The 17,517-nt window shown below is 46.4% G+C and overlaps 1 protein-coding gene across 2 annotated transcripts in view; it reads left to right on the top strand.

Annotated features, from left to right (window-relative positions):
• The window catches only part of LOC309649319 (uncharacterized protein), a 213,452-nt gene that overhangs the window by 150,745 nt on the left and 45,190 nt on the right, over positions 1-17,517 (top strand). For both annotated transcript variants that reach the window (XR_014257008.1, XR_014257009.1), the window contains one exon: positions 678-787. The gene's annotated coding sequence lies outside the window, so the exon portion shown is untranslated. The remainder of the gene's footprint in view (positions 1-677; positions 788-17,517) is intronic.

Here is a 17,517-nt window from a genome sequence, read left to right as displayed (position 1 = left end):
TGTAATAACCTATAAGAGAAAAGAATCTGAAGAAGAATGCATATATATATATAAACACACATATATACACACATATATAGAACTGAATGACTGTGCTGTACACCTGAAATTAATACAACATTGTAAATCAACTATACTTCAATTAAAAAAGAAATATATATATATCCAGGAGTACTTCCTGGAGGAAGAAGCTTTTGAGCTGGGCTGTGAATGAAGTGCAAGAGTGTACATGGAGGGGGCTGATATTTCAGGTGGCTGAATCATTGTGTCAATAGTCCTGATACACAGGAGAGCATGTTGTTTTTAAGGTTCCAAGAGGAAGCTTATCATTGGGGAATGTAGAGATACAAAGTGAGTCTAGTGAAATTGGGAAGGTCTGAAATAAGCAGGGCTGTGTTAAGAATCTCTGCTTTATCAACAAATAAAATCAGTGGGAAGTTATTACAGAGAGTTGCACTTTAGAGGGATGTGATCGTCTGGGTACATTGCGTAGAACAGACTGGGGAGTATGTGTACAAGCTGTGGGGAGACCAGTTTGATGCCAGCATGTATACATCATAGACAAATGCCCCTACTAATGTCCAATGAAAGACCTGCTCTGAATTCTGTGGACTATAGAGAAAACTTAGATGGCCCTACTTTGAACAATTAGCAAACATCCTGGCATTGCTTTTCAGACAGAAGACTGAAATCTGAGAGGCTTAGCAGAAAGAGTTAAGGAGCCCATCAAGAGGAGGATGGACAGACCAAAGAGAATAGCCCGAGGGAACAGACACCTGAGATACAGGTATGTTCCAGTTATTTTTTTAATTTTTATATGGATTCAGCAATTGAGAGCTTGTTCTGTCTCAGAACTGTACCAAATGCTTCATATTTATCAGAGTTAATGCTCACCTCCATCCTACAAGGCATGTAGTATTACTAAATATTTTTTACAAAGAAAGAACTGGAAGTTTAGAGAGGGAGAGTACCTTGAGGTTATACAATCTGTAAGCAGTAGAGGCAGAACTTGAACCCAGGTCTCTGCTGGCAAATGTTGGCTCTTCACCACCCGCACTCTTTTTTTATTATTATTTATTTATTTTATTTATTTATTTTTGGCTGCATGGATCTTCGTTGCTGCGTGTGGGCTTTCTCTGGTTGCGGCAAGCGAGGGCTACTCTTCATTGCAGTGCACAGGCTTCTTAATGCGGTGGCTTCTCTTGTTGCGGAGCACGGGCTCTAGGCGTGCAGCCTCAGTAGTTGTGGCACATGGGCTCAGTGGTTGTGGCTCGCGGACTCTAGAGTGCAGGCTCAGTAGTTGTGGCACACGGGCTTAGTTGCTCCGCGGCATGTGGGATCTTCCCGGACCAGGGCTCGAACCTGTGTCCCCTGCACTGGCAGGCGGATTCCTAACCACTGCGCCACCAGGGAAGCCCACCACCCCCACTCTTTAACCTCTTACGCTGGTTCTCATTTGCTCTGTTCCCATTATATTTGGGAATAATTTCGGGTTCTTCTGTACTTTGCCATAAATACATAGAACCTTAGCTCTAAAAGGATCTTAGACATCAGAGGGGCCAATCCTCTTAGGTTACAGGGGAGCAACGTGAGACTTACGGCTATGCTGGGAGCCACCCAAGGTCCCCCAGCAAATGTTGGGCAAGTGAGGTACAGAACCTAGAATCTTCCAGCAAACCACACTGCTTGTTCAGCTCAATCATTCTTTTTCAAGATGGACAGATTTTGCCATCATAAAGCTTTACTGAGCCTGTGGCCTCAGTTGGTCAAGAGGGGAATTTCTTTTTTTTGGGGGGGGGCGGTATTTTTGAGCTTTTCTCTCATACATAATTGCTTACTGAACCAAACCTATAATGCATATATACATTCTTTTTAATATTCTTTTCCATTATGGTTTATCCCAGGATATTGAATATAGTTCCCTGTGCTATACAGTAGGACCCTGTTGTTTATCAGTTCTCTATATAATAGTTTGCATCTGCTAACCCCAAACTCCCATTCCATCCCTCCCCCACTCCCTCCCCCTTGGCATCCACAGGTCTGTTCTCTATGTCTGTGAGTCTGTTTCGTAGATAGGTTCATTTGTGCCATATTTTATATTCCACATATCAGTGATATCCTATAGTATTTGTCTTTCTTTCTGACTTCACTTAGTACGAGAATCTCTAGTTGCATCCATGTTGCTGCAAATGGCATTATTTCATTCTTTTTTATGGCTGAGTAGTATTCCACTGTATTTATGTACCACATTTTCTTTAACCGTTCATCTGTCGATGGACATTGAGGTTGTTTCCAAGTCTTGGCTATTGTGAATAGTGCTGCTATGAACATAGGGGTGCATGTATCTTTTTGAATTACAGTTTGGTCTGGGTATATGCCCAGGAATGGGATTGCTGGATCATATGGTTATTCTATTTTTACTTTTCTGAGGACCCTCCATACTGTTTTCCATAGTGGCTGCACAAACTTACATTCGGGGTGGCGGGGGACGGTTCTTAAACACTGGTCTGCAAACAAAGTAATCATCAGATGACTGATATGAAAAATCAGATGAGTTTGGGCACTAGGTCTAGACAATTATTTTGTCTGGTCTCCCCTTCTCTGATGGGAGGAAGAAATGTTACTTAACCTGTATTAAATGTTGAGCATTTTAGAACCTGCAGCTGGACTCAGTGCTTCATTAGTCACAGATTGCTTGGGGCCAAATGCTGTCTGCTGGGGCAAGGATTCTTTGGTTACCTACAACTCCAGTGCAGAGAGGAAAACTTCATTTCACAACAGCAAAGGAATAGCCCCCATTAGGTAGAATGGTGGACTAGTTAAGCTTCCCAAAAGGGAAATTTGCATCATTTAGCCTTCAAATTTTACATCAGTACCTGAAACGTAGCACAAAGTACCTAGAAGATATTTGATAATCTCTAGTCTTGCGTAATTAAATGCAATTAATATGTAGCTATTCCGGATTCTGGAACTTACAAATCTGTCAGCAATTCTTGTTGGCAGGAGAGCGTCCAACTGGGAACAGTCTCTTCTGGGTGGGAGAGACTCCGATTCAGCAGCAGCAAACTTTAAGATTCAAGATAGACTCTTCGTGTTTCCACCAGAAGACTTGGGGCTCATCTCTGTTGTGAACGGGGGTATTTGGGAAGCTCAGGATCTATCAGAATGCCAGGGCTTGAAGATTTTAGCAGAATTTTTCACTTTCAGAGATGCAGTCAATCGTCTCTGGGTGCACCTAGAAAGAAACGTTATCTTCAGTGCTATAATTGAATTGATTTTCTATTTTTAAGATAAAGAACATCAACTTTTCCAACCAGAACGAGATCTCTGCAGGCCGCTTTTCCTACATCTCTGTCTTAATCCTCTCCCCTCTGATGAGTAGGTATTAGTTAATTTCTGGCCCATCAGTATGTCTTCTCAACCTCTGGAGAGACACAGAGCTCTTTCTCCTTCCTGCTGGGTTGGCACTATGACTTTTCCCTGACTGTTCACCACCATGGATAAACTCGCTCAGAGCTGCGGCTAGCAAACAAAACCCTGGAGATATTTAAAAAAAAAAAAAAAAGACAGGGTAACGCGATGTGTGGAATTGGGATTAAGCTCTGAAAGGTTTTTAATTCTGTCTCCACTGTTTACTATTTGTGCGACCTGAGACAAGTGAAATGACATCGCTGAACATCAGTTTCCTCGTAGACATAACATTCTTCTCAGGTCATCATGATGGTAACATGCAATCCCTCCACTCTGGTTTCTTGCACAGTCCCTGGAGCAAGGTGAATCCCATAATTATTCTCTCTCTGTTAAAAAAAAAAATTGGTGTCAAGCCCATATATCATTTTATAAATCCAGAACAGGTCACCTTACTTCAAAAAAGACACTGTGAAAACTTAAAAGGAAAGATAGATAGGACCGAGAGCTGAGCAAGGTTCTGAACGAAAACAAGAGACAACCAACAATAACAGGGGATTTGCCGTAATCGTTTCTGAAGATCTTTCCTGAGTAACTCGGGGCTCTTGCACAATGGCCAACCGTGAATTTGACAAACAATGATTGTTTTGGTCTGTGGTAGGTCAGGGCACAGCAGTAGACCAGAAGGTCATGGAAAGGATTTAAATTGGGTAAATCTTTCAACCCCTTCTGACAGATTAAGTGTAGTCAGCCTTGATGGAAACTGCCAGTGGTAACTTCTGCATTTCCAAGGACCCACACGCAAGCTGACACCTTGGGTGTTAATAGGCAGTGCTGTGTTTGCTTTGGACGCGGTAATAAGTGCGAAGAGAATGAGACCTTCCCTAGATTCTTAGACATAATCACTTCTTGGATTTCACTAAGTTGAGGAATGAGGTTTCTTATTGAGGCTGCAAGACTAGATGATGAGGTCATAGCCCCTTTTTGGTCGCTGCTTTAGGCCAGAGACCCAAGCCAGACTTTCAGCTTCCAGCTAACACATTCAGAAGAGAAAACACATGGTCATAATGTATAGATTCTGTATTTTTTAGAGGGATTGAGCCTTTTGTTCTGATTGCCTTCCTTTTGTTCCCACGCACACCCTCAGAGTTCCTGCAATCAGCCACACTCACTAATGGTGACAGACACGGATGGGATTTCAGGGAGCCTTGCATTTATTTTATTTGATGATGAGGAAGAGAGAGAGTATTGTGTATGAATTGGCCTGTCTCCTGCAACCCCGTGGTATCAAGATGAAGCAATGTCATCAAGAAAATCAAGGCCGAAAACAGGAGTGAAAACTCCCAGTAGTAAATCTGAAGAGGGAGTCCTGCTGTTTAATATGATGATAATATCAACAGTTGGACTATTTACAGTAGCCCCTCTTATCTCTGGGGATATGTTCCAAGACCCCCAGTGATGCCTGACACCTCGGATGGTGCTGAACCCCGTGTATACTGTGTGTGTTCCTGTACTTTCGTACCTATGAGAAAGCTCCTATTTAGTCAGCTACTTTTAACCTGCTCGTATTGAGATTGTGCCTTGTCATTCATAACAACGCACAGAAGTTTCGTTTGGGCTCTCCTACCCTCCCCGACCCACGGCACGCTAGTGGCCAGAGTTGACTCCCGCTTAGCCTGGAGAGAAGACTTTTTCAGCGTGGGATTTTCTAGGGACTTTGGAGATTTTATGGTTCAAGTCCCCACTCTTTGTAGGCTCCAAGGACCCTCAACTTTTCAGTCCAGGGGGCTCTTTCCACTTGCTGTCAGGAAGGAGAACTGGCTTGGGGATCATCTCCAAAATAGGTGGCCTGGACTCCTAACTGGCACATCCTCAGAGCCACGCCCTCACCCAGTAGCAGCTCACATCATTTTGCCGGCCTCTGTGTGTGACCTTTCGTTCTTTGCTTTCCTCCTCCTCTTTCCATGACTAAACTTTAAACTTAGGGGTCACGACTTTCATTTGTGCATCCCTGGCAGTTTGCCTAGTGTACTGCATACGGTAGGTGCAGCATAAATGTCAGATATTGTAAGAAGGAATGGGAGATGGCTCAGTCAGCATGAAACCAGAGGGAGAATATACGGGCCTCTGACAGGCCCACTCTTTGGGATCTTTCTACCGGGGTGACTCCAGCCAGGACGGAGAGGGATGCTTCCCCGACACTTCCCTAGCCAGGGTGGGTTCCTCACTGTGTTTCCAGAACCATCGCTCTTCCAGGGCCTAGGAAAACACTGACGTCACAGAGGAAATGGAGCCCAAGGCTGGAGATTGGGGAGGTATTCCTCACAGAAGGCCAGGCATCCCTTCCTCAGACGCCTAGCGTGCTTTCCAGATCAAGACTTGGAGAAAAAGCCCAGCCACCACCTCCTCTTTCTTAATGCCCTGCACTCAGCTCCTGTGACCCGCTGCCCATCTTGGGCAGCCCCGGCACATCTCACAGCTGTCCACTTGTTGGTGCCATCCTTAAACTCCCTGGGCTCCACTAATGGCTCTGTGCCCACCTCACAGCACTTTGGGAAACAGGCACAATCAGGTTTTAACCTCCCTGCGCCTCCTCCCCTGGTGCCTCTGATATTGCTTTACATACACATTCTCAGAAACACATCTGTCTCCTTCCTCGATGTGTATGGTGGGAATTATTTTTCCCTGTCCAGGACCCTCAAAATACTTGTCTCTCCTATTGGGGTATATACCCCCCAGGTTACATCGTAGCAACAATGTAACATTTTTTGATTGGTTTCTACCTCCCCTGTAAGGCCCTTGAGGGCACAGATGAGGTCTTTTCATCACCGTCCTGATGGAAATCTAGGACCAGAGGCTTACACGTGTTAGGCAGTTGGTACATATTTATGAAAAGAAATGGGATAAAACAACCTTGGAATGAATAGATTCATTAAATGGGGTGTGATCCAGCATACCAGCCATCTGCAAAATAAAGTAGATATTTAACAAGCATTTAAAGTATCTTTAATTCTTTAAAATGGTCTTAATAATCTGCTTTGGGTAAAGGAAAGTACAAGAAATGAAAATATATGTAGGAATCATTGTGAACCACGATATACTCGCTAGAATGGCTGAGGAGAAAGGGCACGACAGTGTAAAATGATGGAGAGGGTGTGGAGCAACCTGAACTTCCACACATTTTCGGAGGGAGAATAAAATTGTCAAAACCACTTTGGAAAACTGTTTAACAGCTTCTCGAAAAAGTTAAATACACATCTACCTAATGACCCAGAAATTGTATTCCTAGATATTTATCCAAGAGAAATGAAGGCATGAATATACAAAAAGCCTTGTCTGAGAACGTTCATAGCAGCTTTACTCATAAGAGCCAATGACTGGAAAAAGACCAAATGTCCATTGATAGGAAAAATGGATAAAGAAACTTGGATATAATCAAAATGGAATATTATTCAACAAAAAAGAAGGATAAACTGCATACATGTAGCAACATGGATGAATCTCAGAAATAATGTACTGAGTGAAAGAAGTCAGACACAAAAGTACAAACTGTACATACAATTCCATTTATATGAAATTCTAGAATATGCAAAACTAAGCTACGGTGGTAGAAATCAGACCCGAGGTTGTTTCTGAGGTGAAGAATCGACTGGAAAATGGCACAAGGGAACTTTTGTGGTGATGGAAACATTGTGTGTCCTGGTTAGAGGCAGTGAGGTTACACAAGTATATGTATTCATCAAAACACAGTCACCAGGGCGCTGAAGAGCATTTCTCTGTGTGTAAATTATAACTCAGTTTAAGGAAATCACTTTGGATGCATTGTTTCTCAAGTCTCAAACAAAGAAAAGCCTAGAATTGGGGAGTAGAAAGTGACCTGGGGAAGTCATGTGGTCCCACCCAGTATGTAGATGGAGAATCTCCCAAAGAAGTGACATGTTCATAATCACTGAGACTTTGTGACTGAAGCAGGAAAAGAACTCAAGGCCCTTCATGTGCAGGAGGGTTGGGAGCCATTGAGTGACCACTTGCAATGGGAATGCTAACAATTAAGTCCACCCTGCACTCTACTGGCTTTAATATTATCAGTTAATTGGCCACTGAACTTTGGTCAGCCTAGTGTACCCATCTACCCACCCCTACTCTGCCCCAGGCCCCTTCACAACCTTTTCTGACGATACTTCACCAAGGAGGATGATTTCCCAAGCTTCATCTCCATGAAGACCAGTGCGGAGACTAGGCCAGCTAGAAGAAACCAGAATTGCATTATCTCAATATAGGGATTCTGGTTTTGAGATCACTCTTAGGCTGTTGGAGAGTCTCTAAACAGCTCTGAGGGCAGGTAGAGGAAACCCTAGTAGCCAGAAATCAGGAAAAGTATCCTGGGACCAGATTCAGGAGAAATCCAAGCTTCTCCAGAGACTGAGGAGAGGTCACTGAGTCAAGCAGAAGAGGGAGTGAGAAGCAAATCCATCTATCACCTCGCATCGCGCCTGCAAACCAAGCTGGGCTATGTGCTGTGTTCTAAACAGTCTCTCCCACTTGCCAGACTCAGGACCCTCCTGGTGACCTTCACTCCCACCGCTGGCTCTTTACCCTTTACTGTAACCAGGCATCACTTGGATACCCGTGAGGACGGTAGAGAGGGTCCACCAGGCGGGATGTGGTCTCCAGCCCCATCATTTCCGCAGAAGACAGAGAAGGGGCCTTACTAAACCACGGCACAACTCTGAGACAAAACCTAAATTCTGAATCTTAAAAGTATCAGGATGGGATGTTCTCTGTAGGATCTGGCTACATTGCGTATCAACTTAGCTGGAAGGCATTTGGCGGCTAGCTGATTTTGTTCCTCCACTGCTCCCTGTTTAGCCAGGGACTTCCTCAGCAGGGCGTCCACTCCACCTCCTTCACTGAGGACCTCTGTATGTCCACTCTTACTGGAAGTGGGAACTCATGGGAAGGCCGGCCATGAGTTCCCAGCTGAAGGCTGTCTCTTGGAGAGAGGAAAGCTAGCTAATAGCTGTGCAAAACTTTTTTTGCAAGCTCCAAGGGGCCATCTCTTATTTCAATGCCAGGTACTTAGTAGATGCTTTAAAAAAAAGAAAACACACACACACACACATATATTGATTGGGTAAAGAATGAGTGAACATTTGCTTTCTGGAATCTATGGCTTTTCATCTCAGTGTATTCTGGGGGAAGGAATCAACTTGAGGTTTGGAATCCAGTCAGTCTGTTATTTAAGGGTATCGCCTTGCCATGAGATGTGCTGTGCTATGCTACGCGTAACACGTAACTTCTCTGAGCCTCAGTTTGTTCATGGTCTATATGGGGCAAATAATAATATGTAACTTAGAGCAGGGGCTTTTAGCCTGGAGTCCAGGAGTCCTTAAGGAGCCCTTAAAATTGAATGTCATGTTTGATACATATGTACTTTTATGAAGGAAAGAGTTTTAGATTTCATCAGATTCTTTAACTAGGTGAGTGACTTTTTAAAAAAAAAAAGAAGGAAACCACTGTGGCCTTAGACTTTTTCATGTAGATGGAGATAACATATATAAAGTGCCTGGGAATGCCAGACTCCACTGCAGCTTCTGTACAATCCCTGGCTGGGTGGAGGGAGCCGTCCGAGCTCTGTACCAGGCTGTCCCAACGCTGTGTGTCTGCAGCCCTCAAGATACATGTTTTGAGCAACATACTAGGTCATCATACACAACCCTTTCCTCGCTCTGGCCTCAGTTTCTTGTCTGTAATGTGAAAAAGTCAGACTCGGTGTTCATTCGGACCTAGCAGGTGTTAATATCCTCACTCTGTGAGGAAGGACCAAAGTTCTTAGCTCTGCGCTTCTTTCTCCCGAGGGCTAAGGAGAGTGGTCTCTGCCTTTTAGCTCCAAGAATGTCTCAGTCGATGAATGGAAGTTAATTTTGGTGCAAAGACAGTCAGGAGTCTGGGAAGAGGGTGGGAAGGCATTCTCAGGACCATGCGAGGAGCAAAGTAGATGGAGACCTTCGGGCTTGTTCATTGGTAAGGGGTGATGGGGTCACGGTGCCAAGGTTTTGGAGGAGCAAATGGGTTCAGAGGGGCAGAATGCAGGTGGGGTCACAGCTTCTCTGCTCATTTCCAATTGCTCAAGCTGCAAAAGGAAACTGAGATAAACACGTGTGTTTGGAGGACAAACCACCGATCTGCCTAGATTTAGGCAGAAAAGAACCTCATTGGCTCTGTTCCTCTCTGGCTTGTTTCCAGGGGCTCTTGAAGCTCTCTTGTGAGAAAAGCACACCTCCTGTGGACCCCTCGTTTAGGGCAGCCTTTGAAACACACACTCTAGATGGCTATGGGGAGGGAAGATGGGAGACTGAAGCAGCCTTCCCCCACCCCTCGCCTGATGTGAAGGCATCCGGGGGAGATGCACAGAGAACCTGGTCACCCTTGGTTAGTTCTCCCATGGGTCCATTAGGCGTCTCCAAGCATAAACTGAGTGAGTGTGTTGAACAAAATACGTTAGATGGGAAATTCCGGCACTGGCTAGATAAATTGGAGACGCCATCCACTTTCAGGGTGCTGTGCGTCTCCACCGTTTCTGTGAACTGGATGCCTTCACGTTGTAGATATCTTAATATCATGTTAGAGTGTGTCCTACTACTGCCTTTCATTGCCTTAAAACACGTTTAGTAATTTGTCAATGCAGTGAGTTTTCTGGATGGCAGAGCTCCCTGGGGAGGCAAGGGCTGTGCCGAGTTCTTTGCCATCCAGATGGTCATGGGACAGAATACCCCCTGGAGGGGCTCACCCTACCCCAGGGAGCTGCTAGACCTTGGAATGTGGGACAGCCTGGGGCCCCTCCGCGTTTATGGGGTGAAGGGGTGGGAGTTGCCCCACCTGCTGGTTTGGCTGCCTTAAGTCCCATCCTTATCAGGCTTGGTGGCTCCCTAGGAATTCTCTTAGTCTTGGGCCCCCAAAGGCCGTGTGGGGGACACACCTGTATGGGCATCACCTGTACCAGCCCACTAAGCCCTGGACTCTGTGACCTCACAGCACTTCTCCAGCGTCTGGTGTTTGCCTCATCCTGTCTGCTAGACTGTGGGGTTCCCTAGGACAAGTCTAGGTTAAAACCCGCCTCCCTCTGGGAAGCTTCCCAGACCAGTCCCTCAGTCTCCACCATGGCAGCACACTCACAGCCTGGACCTCAGCTTCTCTCATAATAAAGGTCACTTCCCAAGTTGAATTATAACCGTTCACACGTGCGTTTTCTCTCTTTGTCTCCTTTGTTCATTCCAGAATTCTCTTCTCTCTCATTTTAGTTCTTTCCCTCCCTACCACCTGCTTGTTGTCAATTTTAAAGTTCATTTGTTCAATCATCATCTGTTCATTCATTCATAAAATTTATTGAGCACCTCAGCCCCTGCCATCATCAAACTCACAGTCTAATTGGTGAGGCAGGCAGTAATCCGATCGTCTTTTAATATAAATAAGTGAACAAAAGGAAAGGAAAGTTGAAAACTGTGGCAGGTGCCGTGGAGGGGAATTACAGTATGTACTGAGAGTGTAGACTATTGGGATATGACTCCAGAAAGTTAGGGAAGGCTCCCCTGAGGAGAGCAGGAGACTAAGAAACGAGGAAGGGAGGAGAGAGTTCTCCAGGAAACGAGAACGGCATGCGCAAAGGCCCTGCGGTAGGAGAAACCATGGTGTCTGCTAGGCCTTGAAAGAGGGCTAGTGCGGCAAGCGCGGAAGGACCCAGGGACAGTATGATGCGAGACAAGCTGGAGAGGAATGGGAAAAGGGTCGATTGGGTGACTGGTTGAATGTGCAGTTGGATGAATGAATGGGTGAGCGAGCGAGAATATTTCCTGCATCGTCACAGGGAATGATGAAAGAGTATTGCTTTTCAAGCCAAGATGGTTGAGTACCAGTTGCGCCCCTACCTAGCGCTGGTCCCTCTGTGATGTGGGTGAAGTCAGCTCTGCTTGCTGAGCCTCCGTGTCTGTATCTGCTGTGACGGGGGGTGGGGGGCGTCACTGCAGTGACATTTTACGTTTTTCCTCTGGACGCGCTTGTAAAGTTTACTCCAGGGTGTGCCGGTGGTTGCTCTAGGCAGACGCTTCCCCAGGCACGATGGCCCCACGAGTGCATCAAGCCGGCCTGGTGCCAGGCAGCGGGGGGTCGGCCCCATCTGCCTTCTCACAACACACCATGCCCAGTGACACAGCACATCCCCAGCTCCCCCTGGCCTCAAGGCGCCAGTCGAGACACACGGGCACTCAGTGTCACCTCGACCGAGGAGCCGTCTGAGGGCAGACTCCCTTGTGCAGAAGCATTTGTGCAAAAATAATAATAACATGAACAGTGAAATGTGAGAAGTCCTAAATCACGTGAGTAGGAGGACCTGCCTGCTTTGGTATCAGAGGGCAGGAAAGCCTGGTGTGCCCACCCCTGCCGTCTGTGCTGCAAGCTCCCCAGGTGTCTGCGCTAGACACGTAGCTCACCCGCACCGTAGCTGTGTGTCCTTCCGTTTGTTTTCAGACCCCGCTTTGGGTCGTTCAGCAGACAGCAGTGTTCTCTGTGCAGAGAGCCCTTGAGAGGGGACTCAGGCTCGGGCTTGCCCTCCAGGAGTTTGCGAGGGAGACAGAGGAGTCCCCATCTACAGTGTGATCCGGCCCGTAAATGCCCCAGTGGAGGTTCACTCATTCAGCCGGTCAGTGAGCAGATATTAAGTGCCACCTATGTGCCAGGCAGCTTTAGGTGCCTGTGAACAAGACCCACAGAATCCTTATCCCTCCTAGAGGAAGAAACAATAAACCAAATCAATACATACCTTGTGTAGAGCATTAGACAGTAACATGGAGAGAAATCCAGCAGAGGAGGCGGGTGGGGAGAGCAGGGGCAGAGGGGTGGGTTGCAGTTTTAAGTAGGATGGTCAGGTGAGCCCCACTGGGAAGGTGACATTTGAGCCAACAGGTGAAGGAAGCCTGCAGGGAACCGTTTTCAGGCAGAGGGAACAGAGAGCGCCTAGACCCTTGGTTAGAGGATGCCTGCAGGAGGGGCAAAGCCTCCCCTCTCCCACCACGGATGCGCGGGAGACAGAATGTTTGAGGTTTCGGCCCCAGGGTGCCAGCCAGACCCCGATCCGTTGGTGTATTTGAATTCAATAGAAATCTCAGTGTCGCCAGTGTTTCCTAACCCCCTGACCCATTGCCTGTAGCTCTAACCATCTGTGCCATAACTTAATATATGCCTGTGGTAGGCAGAACAGAGGTCCCCCAGAGGTGTGCCCGTTCTGAACCTGTGAGCGTGTTATCTTACACGGAAAACGAGACTTGGCAGATGCGATCACGGTAAGGGTCTTCTTGAGGAGATTATCCAGGTGGGCCCATCATATTCACAAGGGTCCTTCTGGGAGGGTGCCTGGAGGGTCAGAGCCAGAAGAGATGTGACCAAGGAGGCAGAGGTCATGGTGACACAGGGCAACAGGCCAAGAAATGCAGGCAGCCTCTAGAAACTGGAAAAAAGGAGGAGTGGATTCTCCCCCAGGAGCCTCCAGAACCAACACAGCCCTGCCCACACCTTGATTTTAGCCCCCGAGACCCATTTTGAACCTCTGACCTCCAGATCTGGAAGATAATAAATTTGTGTTCTTTTAAGTTGCTACGTCTGTGGTTAGCAGTTATAGAGGCAAAAGGCACTTGATACAATTCCAAAATTATTTTATTTAACAGGAAATATATGTAGTGTTTACATAGTGCCAGGCCCCTTTCCAGCTCTTTACAAATAATAGTTCATCCTTGAATCTCCATAAAGATTCTTCAGAGTCGGTACTGTTAGTATCTTCATTTTACGGATGAGGTCATTCAAGTGCACAGGGGTTAAGTAATCTGCCTAGGGTCACGCAGCTCTAAGTGGCATGGGCAGGATTTGAACCCAGGCCATGTGGCTTCAGGGGCAACGCATTTCTGCTCCGATTGATTTTCTTACACTGGCATCAGTGACCCCAGCAAGGCCCTTGCCTTTCTCAGAGTGGACCGTCATCTCTGCTCTTCAATGTTTCTCACCTCAAGCGGACACCACGATGGTGGACCCATGGACGGCGCTCAGAAAGGACCTCAGAAACCACTAAATCAATATGGAAACTAATATTTGCTTTCCATTTCTGAGGGAAAATGCAGAGATAATCAATCTTTTGTTTTAATTTTGTAGTGTAACCCAATACTTTCTACAGAGATACAATTCATAAAACGCACTCTTTTAAAATGTACAATTCAGTGACTTTTAGTGTATTCACAAGGTTGTGCCACTATCACCAATTCCAGAAAATTTTCATCATCCCCAAAAGAAGCTCCATACCTGAAAACAGTCACTGCCTCTTCCCCCCTACTCCCAGCCCCAGAAACACAAATCTGTTTTCTCTCTCTCTCTCTATGAATTTGCCTATTCTGGACATTTTATATATGGAATCATAGAAAATATGACTCCTTCATCTAGCATAATGTTTTCAAGTTTCATCCACATCGTAGCTTGTATCAGTCCTTCATTCCTTTTCGTGGCTGAACAACATTCCATTGTGTGGATGTAACGCAAGTGTGTTTATCGATTCACCAGTTGATAGGCATATGCGTTGTGTCCACCTTTTGGCGATTATGAATGACACTGCCACGGACATTCATGTCATCGGTTTCCTCATGCCTAATTAGGAGGGACTTCCAGACAGAACCCAATAGCTTCCAGAACCCTGTTGGCAGTGCCCTGCAGGTACGTTGCTGTTCTTACAGCCCATGGTCCTGCAGTGAGATGCTGACACCCCCTGGAAACGAACGTCAGGATTCAAGGGGCAGCAGGTCCACCTGGAGGGGCTGCAGTGTCCTCTGTCGTGAAGGTGGCAGGAGGAGATTCAGGAGCAGTTGTTTCCACCCTGCTTCTCCCTCACGTGCCATGCCAACCTGAGCACGCCCTTCCCCTCGACGGGCCTCAGTTTCCCCATCTGTAAAGGCAGCTCTTCATGAAATGGGGGTGCTTATACTTGAAGACTGAACAACTCCAAGCTAACATGCTGTTGTGATTATTTTTTCCGTCGGGTCCACTGAAATACACGATGTTATACTGATTTATGGTGCGCAGTTTATGTGGATTGCATATGCTGAACAAAATACTGTTATCTTTTAAACGTAATATGGTGTGTAATTATTTATGACCGAATGTTTTCAGCGTTCACTTTGAATAGGATCATGCTTCTTAGGATCAGTTGGAGAGAAGGAAAAACAGTTCTGCCCAAAAGCTCTAATAACCAAAGGCCATGGATACATGCTTTTGTAAATAACAAAGAAAAGCTATTGAAAACCTTAAACATGATAATAATAATGAGGGAATTGCATCACGTGGTCACAACCAGCTCTTCCAAGTACATGTCTACACCAACCCTGACTCCAAGGAGGCATGTACCCTGGGCCTGAATGTGAAGCCAGGAGTCCCAAGGCTGTGACCACATACCCCACGTGTCCCAGTGTGCCCCAAGGGACATGTCATGTCGGCCAACAGCATTGCCGAGGGCAGGGACACAATAAGCACCATCGCGGTAACACATTGAATAAGTGCTATTTCCATTCCACATACAACGGCAGGAACCAGTGAGGATGTGGCCTTCTCCTGCCCCGAAGCAAGTTAAAAATATTGCCTGCTTCTTTGCTCACTCCCGTCTTAGCCCTGCACATTTAAAAATACACCCGTCAGTGGCTCTGCATTTGAAAATGTATTTTGCATCTGATAATTATGATGCATTTAAAGGGCAAAATTAGAAAGCGCAAAATTAGGCTAGCAGGCTTAATTAGCCCATTCTTTTCTCTAATGGGTGAAATTTGGGCAACTGTCTGCTCAAGGGGCACAAAGACCCCTAATAGGGCTGATGGAAATTCACCAGCTCCTCTGTCAACCCCGTCACTCAGCAAGCCGGATGGGGGATTAACTGCGCACCGAGAAATGTGAGACCCTCGAAGCAAGAAGATTACACCCTCTTGTCCTCAAGAAAATGACATGAGTGCGATTACAAAGTCATCTATCAACTGATAATAGACACACTCAGGGCTTCCCAGAGGCCTGGTGTAACCAAGGTGGCGACGGGATTGTATGTAAAGAGGCAAAGTCAGCAGCTTGATGTGTTTGGTGATCACACCCCCATTCTCACCTGAAGATCTGTTCCCCCCTCCAGCCCTGGTCTTGCTAAGCAACTACTAAATGCCTTCCTCTGCTCACTGGGGCTGGCCACTCTTCCCAGGCTCCTGAGCTATTCTCGGAAGGCACAGTGAGCTGGCCAGGACACGTTTGGAAACTTCCAAGGACCTTCCAAGTGCCGCGCGCCTGGATTTTCTGCAATTTGATTCCACGTTCCTAATAAAGTTATCTTGATGGCTGCGCTGAGCTTTCTCTGCACCCAGACGGGCGGATCCGTCCCCAGCTTTCAAGAGGGGAGTTTTCTCTCTTCAAGTCGCCATGGCCCTTCGCAAGCCAGGACAGGCCCCACCGAGTGGAGGCGACGTGATCCCAGGTGTGAGTCATCCTGATGAATCAGATGTGTCCCTACTTTTTTTTTTTTAAGCTGCGGATTTCTTCATAACAGAGGCTGTGGTGTTCTTTTTGCAGCCAGATCTAGAAGCCCTCTGCATGCTGAGAAAGAGGCTCTACTCTGCTGTGTCCAGCAGACAGAACTCAGGATGGGCCGCCCCTGCTTCTGGCCGCCCGGAATTTTCTGAAACAATCCACGGGGCAGCCTCAGAGCTATGGAAAGGGCCTGAGATCTGAGGTTGAACCTGGATTCTGGAGGCCTGGGTGGTCTCAGACAAGACATTTTGCCTCTCTGAGGTGAACCCTCAAACTTGTAGAATTGCTATAAAAATGCATTCATTGGAGAGAGTAGTTCTCAACCAGGAGCCACTGTGCCTCCCAGGAGACATTTGACAATGTTTTGGAACATATTTGATTATCACAAGCGCCATCTTTACCATCCTCTATGTTGCATTTGGTGGCACAGAAAAATCCTTTGTCGCTAACAGTTAGTCAAAATTCAGGAATTTGTTTTCAGTGTTTCATAATCTTTATAAAGAAAATGCATATAACCCCAAATTACATAGGGAAATGGGGGACAGAGCAGGGAAACCATGTCCCTGCCATATTCATACTGTCAACCTTTTTTTTTAAGCTGTTTAACTTGTCTTCATGACCATTTTTGGCCATTTCCTTCCAAAGAGCCAAAACAAAGCAAAAAAAGAATAGGTTGCTAGAAAAAAAAGAATAGGTTGCTAGAAAAGGTATAAAATATTTCTAAAGCCTAGTGATTGGAATTTCTCCAGCCCCAAGCAGAATGGCTTTACCCAGAGTCCAGTTGAAAGACAAAATGGTAGCCTCAGGCAGGATTCCCGAGACAGAAAAAAATATTCAGGAGCTGGAGCGTGGCAGACCCCTTGGAAGGGTGAGAAAAATTGGGAAGGTCTGAGTAGGGATCTCCTGGGGCCTCTTAATGTAGTTGCAACACAAAAAGTAGCAGAGGAGAGGACAGATAGTATTCTGATTGTCTGTAATGGAGAAAGAAGAAATCCAGCAAAACCCCACCATGGGATAAACAGAGCCCAGGCAATGCTGAAAAAACTTCCACCCACCAGGTTTTTAGGGTGCTTGATTTACCATTCAAGTGAGCACAGCTGCAAGAAGGGGACCCGGCTCAGAGCCAAGAAGGGGAGAGAAGGGTAGCACGTGAACAAGGAGGGAGAGGATTGTTTGCAGACTAGACTATTAAATTGACTTGGAAATAGTTCCCCTCATCCCTCCCTGCATAAAATAGTTGTCTCTTTCAGAGGGAGGACCACAGACTCCCAGACAGAGCCCTTAAGTGCCGTTTACGCAGTGTGCTAATTGCAGTTAGGGAACCCACCCCTAGCCGTTGCTCAGCTTCTGTCCAGTTTTCCCTCAGGCGCTTCCGCGGTAGCAGCCCTATTGGTGGATGTTCCTCTCAGCCCCCAACAATGAGCGTAAATGGGAAATGTGTAATTATTCACTTACTGCTATTGATGCAGCCGACGCTGAGTGGCCCTGGCTTCTGGACAGCGGGAATGCCGTCCACACAGAGTG

This window comes from Balaenoptera physalus (genome assembly GCF_965194825.1).
Source record: "Balaenoptera physalus genome assembly, chromosome: 19".
NCBI classification, from domain to species: Eukaryota; Metazoa; Chordata; class Mammalia; order Artiodactyla; family Balaenopteridae; genus Balaenoptera; species Balaenoptera physalus.
Note: the sequence above shows the minus strand (reverse complement) of the source record. Positions and strands in the feature narration are given on the sequence as shown.